Here is a 6,000-nt window from a genome sequence, read left to right as displayed (position 1 = left end):
AAAGATTTACTGCACAGTGCCTGCTGGTGAATGATGCAGTGTAATGCTACTGGTTGTTCTGCGTTTTGTTCTTCCATTTTTTTTTGCACAAGCGCTGCCAACCCGTTCATTTTCCCAATCATTGCTGGGGCTCCATCTGTTGTTAAGCTTGCTAAAGAATGCCACAGCAGACCAGCGTGTTCTAGTGCGTCTTTAAGGTTTCGAAAGATCTCTCTTGCTGTTGTTCTACCGCACATTGTAGACAAGCTTAGCAGTTCTTCTGTGAATTTAAAGTTAATATCAACACCTCTCACAAATATTGCCTGCTGCGCACTATCAACCAAAATCAGTGGTCTCATCAAGCGTGATAGAGTATGCAACGAATGCTTTGCCTTTCTCACAGAGCTGCTCCACAAGATCTTTACAAAGCTCAACAACACGCTCTGCTACTGTATTTGCAGACAGGCTAATATTGCTAAAAACGTTTCTCCTGTCAGGACATACGACCTCAAACACTGATTATACAGTCTTTAATAAATTCACCATCAGTGAACGGCTTCCAAGACAATCATTTCACTCACCACATAACTTGCCAAAACTGCTGACTCTGACTCTTTTTTCACTTTCTGAAAAAGCTGTTGCTGCAACACTAATCCTTTCTTCATCTGCAAAGCTGTCTTCTCTGTCTCTTCTCCCCTATATTTATGATACTGCTCTGCATGCTTTGTCGTATAGTGCCGTTTAATATTGTACTCTTTTAAAACGGCAACTCTTTCTTTGCAAATCAAACATGTTGCGCTCTGTTTGTACTCTACAAAAAAATACTGAGACATTTCTTTGCTCATTTACGTTTGTTGGGGATCCCTGAAGGATATATTTTCGAGTGACTGCTACGATGAGTAGTTCATATAGTCTCAGTGCCACTCATGTTTTTGTACTGATGCTGACTCAACAGAGAAAAAAAAAGTTTCGATCTGATCAATTATCTTTTGTCAATTGTTATGGCACAAAATGTTGGACTTTCACTGTCACCGAGTTGTCAGTTCAGCTGCTCCTCCCGAACACAAGTCGGTTTGTATGGTTTCTTATCTCTGCTGTAAACCAGGACTGTGTCAATTTACGGTAGCTAATGCGACAGTTCTTAAAGTGGTAGTAATCTATTATGACAGAATTAACCATAAACAATGCACAACATCACCTCACACGTTTTATAACAGTTTACTAGAGTTTTACGCATGCAGCTCCATGCAGGCAAGATTAAATTACTGGGCTGCGAGTTTGAGACCCCAGCTGTAGGGGTTGTGATTAAAAACAAAACAAAACAAAACAAAAAACAAACATCTAGGCACATAGAGAGGGTCCTCAGTTTATCGTGTTATAGACAAATATAACTCAAAACATCAATAGGACGCTAGGAGTGTATAATGCAAATGGTGAAATTGGTAAATCGTGGCAGTTATCGGACGGACAGTGTATTACAGAGTAAGAAAAAATCCAAATTAAATAATTTTTATCGTTTAATATGTTGACCACTATAGACAATTCTCTGTTCATAGTACTTTAATATTTGATCAACAGAGTGGGGTAAAACTGGCAACAAATACCTACAATGTTACCAAGTTACATTTTGAGTTTAAAGCCTTTAAAATAGAGTTGTAAAAAAAAAAAAAAAAAAAAAAAAAAAAAACTTAATTATATTAAATTTTACTGCCGTTATCATTGTAATTTAATTGGGATGTTTTTTTATTTTTAATTTTGAAAGGCTTGACATAGATAGGACATGATGAATCCAAACTTTGATATTGCCAAACTATTGGAGTGTGGCCTTGAGACTTAATTAACACAAACCATATTTTGTTGCATTATTCAAACAGCTTTACTGAACAACACTATATTTTGTCTTCACTTAAAACAACACTAACATCTTCTGAAATTGTCATAGATAAGTTTAAATGTAAACTTCATAAGATACTGTGTGCAGTGTTCCTATAAGATACACCCCAAAGACAAAAGAATAACTTGCTATGATTAACAAAAATGAATATCCTACTTTGGAATTGTCATTAAACAAAAAGTATTTATTTTCCTGCTGTCCTTCATTTACATTTCTGGATGCTGTACTCTGAGTGACATAAACGTCATCCAGCCTTCTGAGTCTTGGGGTCAATGTATATCTGGGGGTCAATCTCCCATCCTCATGCTTCCAACCTATGGTGTCGTGTGAAGGCAGCACCTGACAGGCCAGGATCAATCAGTCTCAGTTAAGGTTGCCGCTAGCGTTGATACTTCTGTACCACTTCCTTCCTAATGCCTAGTGATTTTTGTTTTAGAAACACCTGCTATAAATTCCAGCGGTATTAAGAAGGTCTTTGTTGTTCCAGTATATTGCTGATATATAGCTGATTTACATTCCTTCCTCATTGCTCGGCTCTCTGTCACAGTGTCCTTTGATTTAACACACAGACCTGACACAGAGGCACCCTGGCATCAGGTACATTTAAGCTGATTTTCCCTGGTTTATAAAGGCCCGCCTAGATTTTCTTTTAATGAAAATCACAATAGAAACAGTAGAAAACTAGCACATAACTTATCTGCAGTAAAATGTTTGTTCTGAATGCAAGTTGTATACCACTAAAGGAAATGGGAATTTTCCCTACAAGTGACGTACAAAATTAACATATTTACTGTGGAAGTTGTTAGACTTTTAATGGCACTACCATAGGTTATATTTGCAAAAATGTATCAATTGCCATAATCATATTTTTGAAAACTCCTCCCCCAAAAATAGTACACTTTGATATGTGACTTTTGTTTCCTGGTGATAAAGGCTTATCACTTCAAAATACTGGCTGCATATTTGATACATAACTGTATTTTTTAATTCACTAAGCCAAGTATTGTTCAAGAACCAGGTTAATCCAGGATGTCATTAAAATCTTTAAAGAGTAAACTGACCCTCGGGTTAGCATCTCTTCTGAAGGGATAAGTGTAATTGTGATTAACAGTACATAATTATAATTTTAATTAAGCCTCACCAAGCAACGATTCATTTGTTAGTTTAATTACTTGTACACCAACACTAGCCCTAACCTTCACACTCCTTTACCAAGACACAGAAAATGACAGCCTGTTACAAAGATAACTCTGTTATTCCTGTTAAGGAGTGTTTTCTAACAATTTAAATTCATTTCAAGCAATAGCCCTGTACTAACAGGGGGTTTAATGTACATTTTCAGACCTCTTAGCCACATTAACACTAGATCTTTAACATTGCCACTAGTTAACTTTGTTTTGTTTTTTTTCTCATTAATTCACAATTGTGACTTTTCATGTGCCACACTGTTCATTTTGCCATGTACACATAAGCTCCTGCTTCCTTGTTCCCATAATCTGGCCTGCGTCCCTGTCTTGTTTGTGCAAGAGCTATTGTTCCTAGGTCTTGTCTAGAATCAGTACACGAGTCCACAGCTCTGCAGTCTAAAATAAAAAAAAGATGTATGACTCTCATCTCCATATGTAGATGGAAACCCTAAAAAAGTGTATAATGACATATTAATGGCTTTTTAACATTTCCCTTACTATTTTCTGGTGTTTGTATTGAGTTTTCTTCTCAAAACCTACCATAACCTGGCTTTGAACTTTTTTAAGGTTGTGGGAAATAACAACTTTCCTTGTCCTGCCTGTAAAGTTACATTGGCACATGATTTGAATGGGATCATTCAACATAGGTTCACTCAACATGGGAGAAGCAGAATCCAGAACCACTGAGATGGATTGCAAACACCTCAAATAACAAGAGAAGTGTAAAAACTCAATACTGAAAGAACAGAACCCAGGACCATGATGGAAAGGCAACTGTAAAAAATAAATACAAAAAGCAGTTTGATGGATCAATAATTCTTCAGCCTTATAAAAGTGGCCTGACAATATTGCTAAAAATACACAGCAGGGACTTGAATGAATGCATCTTGATGTCCAGTTCTCAGATCTTACCCAGAGTATCAGGAACATAATTTGTTTTTCAAGTATCACTCTAGAATGTAAATGGGAAAATCAGAAGAAGTCTTGAAGATTTTCTTTAGGTTTAAAGTCTGGTTCAGGGAGTTGTTGTTTTGAGTCAACTTGAGATTAGTATTCACCAGCTCTTCTTAGTACTTTGCAGTTATTGTCCTAAAGAAGGAAACTGTCTGCCAGTCAGTCAGATGATAATACTGTTTCATTCCAGACATATTCCTGGGACTTGGCTTAAGCACACTGCTTTTTAAGATTATTGGATATATACATTGAGACACTGGCCAAATTCTGTGCATTAATTAATGGATCTATTTTTAAAATGTAATATATACAGTGCTGAGAAAAATTTTGTGAACCCCAATGATAATTATGTAAAGTCCATAGTTTTACCATGATAGCCTTCTTGAATCAAAACCAGTCTTTTCTTAAATATCCAATATGGTTTATATTAACCAATTCCATCTCTTTTGAAACAAAACGATGTATAAATTAGACAAACAACAAGTAATTAAGATTTAGGGTACGTGAAAAAGTAAGTGAACCCCTGGTTTTATCAGCTCAATTAAGGGGATAATTAGAATCAGGTGTTTAAATAATTAGGTTGATCTTTAGGGATGAGTTTGGGAGGCCCCACCCTATATAAAGATCAGAAACTGGAAACTGGATCATCATGCCACGATCAAAAGAAATCTCTGAGAACCTCTGAAAAACAGTTGTTGATGCTCATCAGTCTAGAAAGGGTTACAAAACCATTTCTAAGGATTTGGGGCTCCACCAATCCACTGTCAGACAGATTTTTTTTTTTTTTAAGTGTTATTTTTGGAAGAGATTAAATTTGTCAGGCAGGATCAGTAATCAGTAATCAAGCAGAAAATAAAACATAACCTTGTACGACTCACCCTCAGCTGATAGAAGACTGAAGGAAAGGGCATTCTAATGCATTTATGACTACCAACCAATTACTGGGGGGGGGGGGTGTATTCTGTTGTTTTGATTTGTTGTTCAAATGTAATCAAATCACTGGAACTGAAAATCTTGGAAAAGTGTCAAAATAGGTAAATTAGTGATTGTTTGATTTAATTAATGACTTCAATAGGTCTCATATGCAATTAATTTAAAATAGTAAGAAAAAGAAAAACACATCACCCATGATAAAAAAAAAAAAAAAAAAAAGTTGTTTAGAAGCCTAATTAAAGCACATTATGAGGGTGGTTTCTTACGATGGCTTTTTTTTTTTGATTGGCTACAAGCGTTTAATCTTAAAATTTAAACGCTATGGAAATTAAAAAAAAAAAAAACCTGACACCCATACTTGACAACATGTGTTGCTTACACAGGTTCAAGATGACAGTGAATACACAATAAGAGAAATGAGTTTGTCAAAAAGTGTATAATCATGACCTCTACATGCACAGTGACTCACTGCAGATTCAAACTCTCTCGTGTGACAGGGTCACCGATTTCCTCTATAAAGAAGAATCACTTATTAAGTCTTTTTGCAAGTATTTGATTTTTGCTAGTAATTAAATGTACATTATAGTCTATTATGTATGTTGGTTGTATTTTTTAGAGATAATTGAATAATGTTAGGACATAACTGAATTTAACTAAGACTGGCAGTATTAAAGGAGGCCAGCTTTGTAACTCCAGGGAAATGATTTCAGTCCATGCTGCTGCTCACAATCGAAGAATATACAGCAGTGTGCGCATTTATAAAAACACCCTGACGCTTCTATTGTTTTGTTGTTGTGCATATGAAATCAAACCACTGGAACCGAAAATCATGGTAAATAAGTACATTAGTGATTGTTTAATTTAATTAATGACTTTAATAGGTCACACATGCATTTCATTTAAAATAATAAGAACAAGGGAACACAGAGCCACAAATGACAAAATGCGTGAGACTTTTTAGAAGTTGTTTAAGATGCCTGATTAAAAGACAAAGTGGTTTAACATTTTCAGACATGAGTGCCTATTGTTTCTTTGCCTACCAAAAATAGAAAT

This window comes from Polyodon spathula, chromosome 20, assembly GCF_017654505.1.
Source record: "Polyodon spathula isolate WHYD16114869_AA chromosome 20, ASM1765450v1, whole genome shotgun sequence".
NCBI lineage: Eukaryota > Metazoa > Chordata > Actinopteri > Acipenseriformes > Polyodontidae > Polyodon > Polyodon spathula.
Note: the sequence above shows the minus strand (reverse complement) of the source record.